The sequence below is a fragment of the Tenrec ecaudatus genome, chromosome 8 (assembly GCF_050624435.1).
Source record: "Tenrec ecaudatus isolate mTenEca1 chromosome 8, mTenEca1.hap1, whole genome shotgun sequence".
Lineage (NCBI taxonomy): Eukaryota > Metazoa > Chordata > Mammalia > Afrosoricida > Tenrecidae > Tenrec > Tenrec ecaudatus.
In genome coordinates, this window is record NC_134537.1 from 6392534 (window position 1) to 6405434 (window position 12901).

Consider the following 12901-nt stretch of genomic DNA (forward strand, 5'->3'; position numbering starts at 1 on the left):
CAAGTACTTGAAGTTTGAAATGTTTCCTTCCGGAGATTTAACAGTGATGCTGTTGTTGGCGGCAGTCAAGTCAGCTCTTACTCGTGATTCTGCGATAGGTAGTACAACGAGATAGTGCCCGATTCTGCACCATCTTACTGAGCATCACTTTGTTTTAGTCCATTGTCTTGACTATGATGTCAGTTCATCTCAGTGAGGGTTTTCTTCACATGATCTTGTGATCTCCTGAGTAAATGTCCAAAGTAAGCCAGCTCAAATCTGATCATCCGTCCTTGTTTCGAAGAAACATTGGAGCTGTAAATTTTCTACGAGTGGTTTGCTTTTGTTCTTGGCGGTCCACAGTATATTCAATGTTCTTTACCAACACCACAGTCCAAACACAGCAATTCTTCGGTCTTCCTCTTTCATCATTCAACTTTTGCACTGATCGATTCTGACACATGGCAATCCTATAAGACAGAGAAGAACTGCCTCTGTGGATTTTCAAGGCTGTACATCTTTACTGAAGCAGAAAACCTCATCTTTCTCCCATGGAGCAGCTGGTGGGTTTGAACTGCTGACCTCGCAATTAGAAGCCCAATGTATGCATAGGAAACAAATTAAAAAGCATGGCTTGAATAAAATGCACCTTAGATTTCAAAGCAACACCTTTACTTTATAAAACTCTAAAGTGATTTTCGGGAGCAGATTTTCCTTGTATATCATTTGAATTCTTGACTGTCGTCTCCGTGAATGTTGATCCACCAAACTCCCTGCCATCAAGTTGATCCTGACTCATAGTAACCCTAGAGGACACAGTAGAATTGCCCCTGTGGGTCTATGAGACTGTGGCCCTTTATGGGAGTAGAAAGCCTCATCTTTCTCCCATGGAGTGGGTGGTGACTTTGAACTATTGACCTTGCCACAGAATTCTAAGAGTGGTTTGCTTTTGTTCTTGGCAGTCCACAGAACATTCAATATTCTTTGCCAATACCACAGTCCAAACACAACAATCCTCCTGTCTTTCTTTTTCATCATTCAACTTTTGCACATATAACTCATTGTCATTGATCAGTTCTGACATATCAGTTCTACAGGACAGAGACTAACTAAATCTTTAACAACTTCTATATTTCCTCCATATATCATGATTGGTCCATTTCTTTTATTCACATTCACATACAAAAAGAAAGACTTAATAAATTGAGAGATAAGTTAGATGAAATTATACAGAATGTAGACTAAACAGACAAAATGATTGGGGGGGGAGGACAGGAAAGAAAATCCATAACCAAGGATTGAGAATGAGAAAAGTTAACCGGTTTAATCAGAATTCCAGAAGTTGCAGAGAATGAGGCCAACCGACTTTGAAGAGATGTCCCAGAATTTATTTTGATGTTCACTATGTTCCAGAATTTATTCTGAAAAACTCAGACATTTTATATTTAATGTCAATAATCTCTTCATGAAAATTGACTGTTCCTTTTGGGAACAATGCCTGGGAAATCTATTTGCCATCATTTTAAGCAAACTTGCAATCTGTTACATGTTAAATCCAAAACTTCAACCAATTTCCCAAACATAAAAACATCTCATTAAAGAACCTATATAGCAACATGTGACAGTTATTAGGACAGGAAATGCATGTTTAAAATATTATATTCCAATCCATTAACAATTGCTGTGATTGTCAAAAAAATGTTACTTCAAAGTCAGTAACACATTGCAGATAGCTCCTTGTGGACCCTGAGGACGTTTTTCAAAATATGGATGTGATTCTGATTTTCTGCCAACTGTTTTTGGGATGTCACACAGCCTTTATCTGAATGCTTGGTTTTATTTTCATTAAAAACAACATTATTTTATTTTCAAGCACACAATAAATACCAACCCTCCCCAAGACCAGGAGTAGCCTCTTAGCAATTCTTCTCGCATAAATAGCACGCATAAATAATTTCTAGGCGATTGGGAATCAAGACATAGATTCTTTAATGGTAAGAGAGCTTTGTAGTCAAGATCCTAAAAACCAAGACAGAGTCTATTTTACTATCGAAGTTTAGACACTGTACCCCATCCTGTGTCCCTAGAGCATTTTCCTGTGGGATGAGCCTTGCTGTAATTCTTCCCACACACAATTCACTTCAAGTGGATGAGGTACTAACTATACAACACGCCGTTTGAAATGCACTTTGCGTTATTTGAAGCATTCGTGGATGAAAAGTAGAACTTGACAACTTATCTTAAAGAAAGGATGCGTTCGGTTTTGCCCCAGAGTCCCTGACTGCATCACTCCCTCAGAACCCTGACCTGGGTTTGTCCAGCAAGTCATAGTGACCAAGCCTTCAGTGTGCTGAAGGGTGATGACTCTGTGCAGGGTACCATCTACTTGGAGCAGAAGGGAAGCAAGCACGTGGGGAGTCTCAGCCAAATCACCAGGTTGGCGGAAGGACTCCGTGGATTCCATATTCACCAGGTTGGAGAGATGCCCAAGGTTGTATCAGTGCTGCATCATATTCACCTTCCATCCAAAACCCGTGGTTGGACCACAGGATACAGAACTGTGTGCTGGAGTCCTGAGAAAAGCGACCTCTGGCCAAGATGGTGTGGCTGAAGTGCCAACTGAAGACTCTGATCTCAGTGCCGGGAGCCCATCCAACAGTGACCACATGGTGAGGACTCCTGACAAAGAGGAGGATTTGGACCGAGGTGGAAATGAAGAAAACACAAAGATGGGAAATGCTGGAAGTCATTTGGCTTCTTGGTGTGATGGGGATCTCCCAAGAAATTCAACCTGACAAACATTAAACACTGTACTTTTCAAAAAAACTTAAAAAAAATTTTAAAAAGGAGAGAGAGCAAGATCCAGGAATTATTATTGTTATTATTATTATTATTATTATCGTTTGAATAACAGCACACAGAAAACCAGGCAGAGAAGTCCCTAGAGAAAGGATGGGCATGTTTCAGTGGAGTCTCTCCTGTGGTCCTTCATCTTCCACACACTTAGATAGTTTCCTCCTTATGCTGGTTGGGCCTTTATTTGGATCACAAAATCCAAGTGTGAATAAATAAATGCATTTTATCTTTTAATACATCCTCCCCTTCCTTTAAAGAGGGGCACGGGAGTGGGGAGGTGCTCAATGTCTTCTCACAGCCTATTGTGCCATCATTGTCCCCCCCCTCTTGTTTGAAAAACGCACTGTGACTTGGCCTTCCCAAATCCTTCTTGACCTATAGCTCATCCTGCTCAGGGCAGCAGTCCTGTGGTATTGTTCATAGTCTACAAAAAGTGAGGGTCATAACTGGCTTGAAGCTACCTGGGAGAGATCTTCAGCAAACCAAGGATCACTGGGAAACCGCAAGGAGGCAAATGTGGACAAAAAGACACCAGTTTCTTCAATTAAAGTAGGAGAATGTCTCCCACTGCAGCTGACTCAGCCACGACCACCGGTCCATTTCTTGCTGCCAAGATGACTCCATCAATTGTGCTGGAGCCCCAGGGATCTTCCTCCCTTCTGGCTTGAACCATCCTGCAGTCAATCATGGAAAACAGACCACCTCAAACTGAAAAGCTGCCTCCCAACTGTGGCGCCCTGGCAGTATATGGTTGAATCCCATTGGAGAATTCTGAAGACCTTCGATTGCTTGGAAGAGAGACCACCTGCGGTGCCCCCTGCAAAGGGTCCACTGCAGTCCTCCACAATTCGCCAAGGGCGAGGTTTCCCCGAGTACCCCTCCATCTTGAATTGGGGTTTTGTTTGTTTGTTTAATGTTCTATTGAATCTTTGGAAACTGTATGTATTTCTCCACTGTATAAGTATTATTTTTAAAATGTATTGAGAGAGATGCATAGACTATTAAGTTTGGGTATTAATAACCAAAAAGCAGTCTACTGGAAAAAATGTCAAAAGGGTTTGTCTTAGTCTGGGTAAATGAGAGAAACAAATTCAGGGAGACTCATGTGTATTAGAAAGAGTTTTATATACAAGAGCAGTTGAATATTGAGAAAACATCCCAGCCCCATCCAGATCAAGTCCATAAATCCGATATTAGCTCATATGTACGATACCAATCTATAAATTCCTCTTCAGACTCACACAACACATGCAATGACCCTGAATGCAGGAAGATCATGGGCCAGTGGTGGAAAGTCTTATGAATTCAGTGGCAGTGGAAGCATGTCAGTGCTGGCGTGGGTCTCCACGTGGCTCCTTCAGTCAGCTCCAGGGCTCTCAGGTAGCTCCATGTGTCTTCTCAACAAGATGTCTCACAGGGAGTGTGTCTGTGTGCCGCCTCCAGTGATCTATTTACCTCCATAGGGCCTCCAAATGAGGTAATCAAGCTGTGACCTGATTGACAGGCTAAACTCCACCCCACTCACTCTTTAGTCTCTAATTGACAACAGATTATGTAACTACCAGAAGGTCTTAGAGTATATTTGGAAGATCTAATTTGGATAGGTAGAGACACAGTTATATCCTTACTTAATTCTTCTGCTTCTTTTAATAAATTGTCCAGATGTTTGAGCACATGAAACTGTTTGCCTCTGGTCACCTCTATGTTTTGGGAACTTACAATGAAAGCAAATGGAATATTTTTTTTTACAAAAGTGAAAGACATGAGATAATTTTAAAATGAATCACCCACCCATAAGATACCACTGAGCATATCTGATTGTTTGTATTTGCTAGCTATCACTTCAATAGCATAGCAACTAGTCATAAATCCCAGTGACAGACACCAATTGTTTGCTTATGTGTCTTTGGGAGTTGTGACCATTTCAAACAAGTAATTAAGCTAACTGAAAGATTAGTAGTTCAATATTGAGGCACTGTGGAAGAAAGACCTGGTAATCTACTTTCAAACAATCAGCCATTAAATCCAGCAAGGAGAGCCCTACTCTGATATACATGGGGTTTCCATAAGTGGAACTGATTCAATGGAAACTGGTCTATTATATATATATATATAATATATAATTTATAATTATATATACTATATTATATATTATATATAATATAATTATATATATAATATATATAATTTATATATATATATATATATATATATAAAATCAATTCAGTCACCCGAGGTAAGTTTTCTATGAAGCTGATAAGTTTAAGCATGAAAGCCTCTACTTGCTTGGGTCAAGCATGTCTGTAGAAGTTTCAAACAAAATGATGAGGGCAAAGAATATTCAGATGTGCTGTACACAATTGATGTATGTATGGATTGTGATAAGAGTTGTATGAGCCCCTAATAAAATGTTTAAAAATTTTTTTTCAACCAACCTTTCAGGAAAGAGTGACAACTAATGATTTCCTTTGCACTGACTTATCGTTCACTAGATTTCTTCCACCGATGGCTCACGTACATGCTCCCACTTAGCTCATTGCTTTCAAACTGTTGGCTTTAAATACCTACTTTATTTGCAAAACTGTGCTGTATGCTTTTCAGACATGCAGACTTTCCTCATGCTGACATTTGTTGCCGCCAGTTCACTCCATCCAAACTTTTAATAATTCACATCTGTGATCTATTCCATTACATCTTTATAAAACATTGCAGCGGTCATCATTGTTAACACACACTATGCCAAAATTATTTGGCAAATTGGTCCACTTTGTTAATTTGGTCCAGTTTGTTAAGTTTGTCTTGGGTAGAAGAGGAAGTGCCCCAAACTCTGTAGAAGTACTTCTATGGCAGCTTAGGGGAACAAAGGAGGATTTCAGACACAGCAGTCAAGTGGAACAGAAAAAGAGTTTTTCTTCCCTAATGAAAAAGGGCATCCGTGAAATTACTCTAGTCCATAAGAAGCACCGTGTTTACGTAGTCGAGACTGCAGAGTCGGTTTGTGAAGGGAAATCACGGACAGGTTACTTTTGAGTTTGAACTTAGTGGTTTGATTCTGTTGCCTTCCCTCCTGTCCCTCTGCCTTCCATCATTTGTTTCTTCTTTCCTTCTTTTTTATACGTTGCTGATGGTGGGGTCATTCCAGCTGCAACATGTTCACTTGAAAGTAATAATTGCAAAGCATTTTTTAAATCTGTCTGCTGTCTGTTAGGATACATCTACTTGCATGCAGGAGAATGTGTCCTTGGATATGCACATATGTACAGTAAGCTTTTCCTCATGAGTTACCAAGGAGCTGGAAAAGGTACCACTAAGGGTAGAGTATATACAATGAAACTCTTACAAACATACATATCTAAGTTAATTTGCAATTTAGTTGCTGCTCTGGATTCAAATTTTTAAAAATGGAACTGACTGCCATTGAGTCAATTGTGACTTGTAGCGACCATACGGGACCCTGTAGGTAGTCTTTTCACAGAGACTGTAACTCTTTGCGGGCATAGAAAGGCTGGTGGAGCGGTTAGCATCCCAAACTTGTAACAACTCTGCCACCAAGGCTCCTTAGATTCAGATAGCAATAACAAAAAACATGAAGATTTGTTTTGTTAAGATTTACTAACAACGGAGTTTCACAGTTACATGAGTTTCCTCCCCTGGCAGTGGTAGAAGAAACGGCTGCTAATTTAAGAGGCAACACGTTATTTCTCACAGTCTCTGAGGGTTGGGGATCTGGCAGATTTTAGCTGGCTCTACTAAATGCTGAAATCACGAAGGCCCTGGAAGGCTCAGGGGTGTGATGACGTGCTGGCGAGTACTTTCGGTCTGTTGGCAGAATTCTTTGTGATCCTAGGATGGATGTCTCTTGCTGACTCGACAACACTGGGCAGTCACAAAAAACCATCCTGCCGACTGTTGGGCTCCTAGAATCTGCATTCATAAAACTTTGCCAGTGTTGAGGACAGAGGGTTGAGTGAATACTTAGGTTCCAGTATGAATTGCTCTAGAAGATGGTATATAATGGAAAAGAAAAGAAAATGAAAAACAATACGAAGGAGGAAGAGAAAGAAGCTGAAGGGGATAGAGATGATGAATACTAGGGAGGATGTGTGCCGTTGTAAAGACCTAGGTTTGGATCATATCTGCATCGATTAATGACTTCATGACCTTGAGTATTTGCTTTGGTTCATGACTAATAGTTAGGTACTTGTTATTCACATACTGTCATGATGAGGTAGGAGGCTTGAATTCCCTCAAAGTGCATAGCATGATCTATTACAATTTAGGTAATGCAGCAAATTGTGTGATATGGTCCTTTTGCTCTAGTCTTTGTGACTCCTACATAATAATTTGGCAGGGGTAAATAAAGTATATTTAGAAATTATATACATATTTTTAATAAAAAGCCATCATTCAATTAGCCACAGCTAATTAATGTAATACGCAGTTCATGTCCCTTCCATTGTACATGATTCTATTATGAAAGACTCCTCTAAAAAATTACTAAAATCTAATTTAAACTATATTTCCCATTTTAATGATATTTTTAACATTCACCAGTAATGTCTATTCAATGAGGAAAGAAGAATCTCTTCAATAAGTGACATGGGGAAAATTGGATTTCTACACGCAGAAAAATGAAGCAGGACCCATGCCTCATGCAATGCACAAAAGCAAATTCAAAATGGATTAAGGACCTAAATGCAAAAACTAAAATCATAAAATTCTTATAAGAATAGGCAATACTATTGGGCCTATCTTTCCACAATGTGTTATCTACTATAACAAAGGCACCAAGAGACAAAGACAAAATAAATGCAGGAACCTCACAAAAACAAACAACTTTTGTCCATCAGACGACTTTACCCAAACAGTTTAAAAAAAATTTTTTTTAAAGATACCAACTAGGAGAATATCTTCAGAAATGATACATTGGACAAAAATCAAATAACCACATGAGGTTGCTTTTTAAAGTTTCTGGAAAATGAAATTTAAATATAATGGAATTCTATGAAAAGTTTGATGTCCCCTGATTGATATAAAACTTCAACAATTGAACAACAAAAAGACAAATAAGCCAATCAAATAAACATTTCATCCCCAGGGGCCCAAACAATAGAAACATGGATCAAGGAGACAGCAGATGGTGTAAAATATGAAAAAAAATTAATAAATTATCAAGGATTCACGAGGGATGGAGAGTGGGTGAGGGAGGGGAAAAAAGAGGAGCTGATACCAAGGGCTCAAGTAGAAAGAAAATGTTTTGTAAATTATGATGGCAACATATGTACAAATATGCTTGATACAATTGATGTATGGATTTTTATAGAGCTGTAAGAGCCCCAATAAAATTATTTATTAAAAATTTAAAGACTTGCTCTGAGCATTTTGCTCTTTTAAGCACTATCACTATAGGATCAAAGTGACACAAGTCACTTGACAAATTATTTAAGAACAGGTCACAAAAGGAGGGTGCGAATGAGTGCAGAACCCAATGCCATTTAATTGTACATGTCAGAACTATTGAATTGGTGTACACTTTGCTGTGTGTTCTCAACAAGATCAATAAATTTAGAAATAAAAGAGAAAAAAAGAATGAGAATATTTCCCAAACATTTTGGGAAATATTAAATTAGATGTTGTTGGGTTCGTTCTGACTCATGGTAGCCGTATGTATAACAGAACAAAAATATTACCTAGTCATGCGCTACCCTCACAATGGCTGTGATAACAACTGTGTCAATCCCCCTTATCAAAGGTCTCTCTTTTGGGGTGACCCTCCAGTTTATGAAGCTTACTTCTGGGGACTGCCGACTCAAGTTGTTGAAGCATTTCAATTGGATTTCTGACAATTTTTGGAAACTTGTTTTTTGCTGAGGAGCCTGACAGCATATGAGGCTACAGGTTGGCTGTTAACTGCAAGGTCAAGAGTTTGAACCTACTGGCTACTCACAGGAGAAAGATGAGGCATTCTGCTTCTGTAAAGATTTACAGCCACCAAAATCCACAGAGGCAGTTCTACTATGTGCTATACAGTTACTGTGTGTTGTGATCAACTCAATGGCAATTAAATGATTCTTTTTTTTTTTTTGGCTAATGCCTCCAGTGATATTTGGACTTTTCCCTTCAATATCATTGGTTCTTGACCATATGGTATCCCTTGAAATGTTTGAATGCCAACAAGTTCAACATTTTGCCCGTAGGATCTTTCAATATTGAAACTTGAGGTGTGAGCTTTTCTTTAGTTCTTTCACCTTGAAATTGCGCATGTTTCTTCTTTTTAGCTTTCTAATTCTAAGATTTTTGCACATTTCATTATAATACTTTATCTTTTTGAGCTTCCCTTTGAAAATTTCCATTCAGCTCTTTCGCTTCATCATTTCTTCCATTTGCCTCAGCTATACCACACTCAAGAAGGAGCTACATAACCTCCTTTGTCATCCTCTTTTGTCTTTTCTTTCTTTCCTGTCTTTTTTCGTGACCTTTTGCTTTCTTCATGTGTGATGTCCTTGATGTCCCACAATTTGTCAACTCTTCAGTCTAGTGTTCAATGTGTCAAATTTGTTCTTGAGATGTTCTCTAGACTCCGGTGGAATAGATTCAAGTTTATATGTTGACTCTCATGGATTTGTTGTCATTTTCTTCAACTTCAAGCTAAACTTACAAATGAACACACGTGGTTTGTTCCACGGTTGACCCTGCCTTTGTTTTAGTTGCTGATATTGAGCTTCTCCATCACCTGCTCCCACAGATGTAATCAATTTGGTTCCTGTGCATTCCACCTGGCAAAGTCTCTACTGATAGTCATCATTTACATGGTTAAAAAGGGGTATTTCAATAATGAAGTTGTTAGTCTTGAAAAAAAAAATGCCTATCAGATCGGCTCCAGCCTTGTTTCTATCACCAGGGGCATATTTTCCAACCACCATCCCTTCCTCTTTGTTTCTAGCTTTTATATTCCAACCAGTAGTTACCAATGCATCTTATAGGCGTAATGATATTAACCCCTCTCAGGCAGCACTGAGCTTCAAGTTAGATCTTAAAATATTCTCAGGATGAATCTGCCATCCTTTCCCTTAAATTGTCATTGTCAGTGTAGTAAATCATATGATTATTTGACTCAAAGTGACTAATAACAGTCTGTTTCAGCTTTCTTGTGCTCACAATATCATTCTTTATCATGACAGGAAACTATTTCTAATATACAGATTAGTAATTTTTAAAAAGCAAGGTGCAGAACCATGTATACAGTTTGCTATTTCTGGTTTTAAAAACTCATATAAATGTGCATAGAACATCTCTGGAGTAATAAAAAACAATTATTATCAATATTTGCTTCTTGGTTGCTAGAGGACTACGGTGGAAGATGGATTTAATTTTCATTGTATTTTTGTAATTCTACTAACTCCTATACTATTTTTTCCTGTTAAATGTTCTTTTCCTGAGTATTTGGTATAACATATGTGTATTAGCTGTTCAATGACAAGTAACATTTTTTTGGTATAGCAATTATGATCAGTAGTAAAATACACAGACTAAGCTATCAATGAATTTAGTTTGTTTTAATTTTTTTTTGGTTGAAGCCATTATAAACTCTTGTCCTTACTAACCTTCCCCCACCCCCCTACCAAATGTTTATACACTCTTTGAAAAAGTAGTTTCTTTTAGGATTTTTGTCAAGCTCTCTGATCTGTAATTCAATAAATCTACCTTCTTCCCCTTCTGAAAACTGGAGCAACATTTTCCATTCTTCAGTCTCCTGGCATCTCTCCTGTTTTCCGTGGTTTCTCCATGATTACCCACAGTGGTTTGGCAATCATAGCCAGGCGGCTTCCATATTCCTGGAGATTAGTTTTGCCAAGCAAAAACGTTTGCAGTCATCAGAACTGCTAGGATCCCTGCTGTCTTAGTTTCAGATTCCACTAATATTTCTTTCTAGCTGCCATCGATTCAATTCTGACTCCTAGTTACCCTGTAGCACAGAGTAGAACTGGCCACATGGGCTCCTGCAACTGTGTATCATGGGAGTAGAACCTGTCATCTTTCTCCTGAGGACTAGCTGGTGGTTTCTAACTGCTGACCCTATGGTTAGCAGCCCAGCTCTGCAACCACTATGCTACCAATGATGATGAATCTAAGACGTGCATAACTCTCTAGTGTTATCGTTACACTTAGAGACCTATTGGATGAAAATTGAGTCATGGGAGGTGATTAAGGACCATAATCTGGGGGTTCCACTAGTCGCTATCCGACCAATCATTCTAGTGTTTTGTTTTAAATAATTTTGAGTTTTGTTCTATATTTTTCTCTTACTCTATCCAGGACCTTCATAACAGTTGTTATTGGTAGTCAAGCACTATTTTGTTGTTCTGGTCTTAGGGTTGTAGACAATATTAGGTCAATTGACCTGAGTGTCCCCCAAGTCTATAGACATTAACCCTCCAGCCCTGTTATTCATTCCTCAAGGTACTTGGTTGTGTCTAAAAACTTTCATAATTTTTCCATGTTGAAGACTGAATTAGTATGTCTATATAAATCACATTTGTACGTGGGGTCTCTTTTGTCACCCACAACAAGCCTCACAGATCCTGTAAACCTTTCATTTGTATAGAATCTATCACTAGCAACCCTTTGATCCCAGGTGATTGTTATTCAGTAGCCACATAATGAGGAGAAATCGTTGATGATTCCCAGTTTGTAATGTTTCCTCTTTATTGTTGGTGGCTGGAGTGTGGATGTTAGAACAGAAAGGAACAGTAGTTAGAAAAACATGGCCTTGGTGATTGAAACAAAGCTGAAGACCATAGGACAAAATTTTGCAAAATCAATGGCTTCTTCCTTGCAAGTAACTTTTTCAACCACATAAGTAATGACTGTATACATGGGCCTCACCACGTGAACTGTGCTAGAATTAAATTTATTACTGCTGTGGGGAGAGATAATAGAGAAACTCAATATCATCGGTTATACCAAAGCCATAGACTGTCTACGGAACAGATCATCAAATGCTCATATGTAAGTTCAGGGTGAACTTGGGGGGGGAAATTAAAACAAGTCCACAAAAGCCAAAATATGACCTTGAGTATTGTTATAAAAATTGGAGTTCTAGAATACTTAATTATGCTATTTTGGGACCTGTACACAGACCAAGAGACAATTGTTCAAACAGAATAGGGACTACTGTGTGGTTTAAAATCATAAAAGGTGTGTGTTAGGGTTGCATCTTTTCACCATACTTATTCAGTCTCAATACTGAGCAAGTAATCCAAGAAGTTGAATTATACAAAGAAGAATCTACTTTCTGAATCGGAGGACAGTTCTTTTATAACCTATGATACATAGGTGACACAACCTTGCTCACTGAAAGCCAAGTGGACTTGAAAACTTACTTATGGAGGGGGCGTCAAGATGGCGTCCTGGTAGAATCACCCATCTGGCACTCCTGTTGTTAGACCAGAAAATTAAGAGGCAATGAGGCCAATACTGGGAGGCTGGGTGCTAAAAATAGATTCAGTCTACTAGGGTCTGGTTTGGATCTCCCCCAGTGATTTTCACCCACAAAGTGAGAAATCGCTGCAACACTCTAGGCTCACTGCATCTGTCTGCGGGTTTCACTAACCCTGCACCTGGTTTAACAAGACAGCATCCACCACCCCTTCCTGTGCCCAAGATCCAAGTACTGCAGTGAGCAGCAACCTCTCCAGGCTGCTGTCTCTGAGAACTAGCCACATGACCTCACACCAGAGTTCCCCTCTCTGCTGTCCACCCTGATTCTGCAGTCTAGGGCTTTGCAGCTCCCTTCCCCAGCCAGGAATGTAGTGACTATCGGTTATCCCTTTCCGCATCTCCCCAGCTCCACCTCTTCCAACACGGGTAATGATAGTTAATTAGACGATAATTTTCAGCAATTGAGGAGCCCGTAGGATATTTACCTGTGACAGAACACAGTTCCCCAGAGCACACCCTGCAGTGCTGTGCATGACAGAGCCAGAAATGACACAGAAATGCAGCCAGGAGAGAATTCAGATCCAGTCCACCCCAAATCCACTCTGCTAATCCAGTCCCCCTTCCC

The 12901-nt window shown here is 39.2% G+C and overlaps 1 pseudogene; it reads right to left on the minus strand.

The window, feature by feature from the left end:
• Nucleotides 1–3275: 3275 nt before the first annotated feature.
• LOC142454187 (mitochondrial import inner membrane translocase subunit Tim17-A pseudogene) lies at nt 3276–3719 on the minus strand (annotated as a pseudogene).
• Between the last annotated feature and the right edge of the window lie 9182 nt (nt 3720–12901).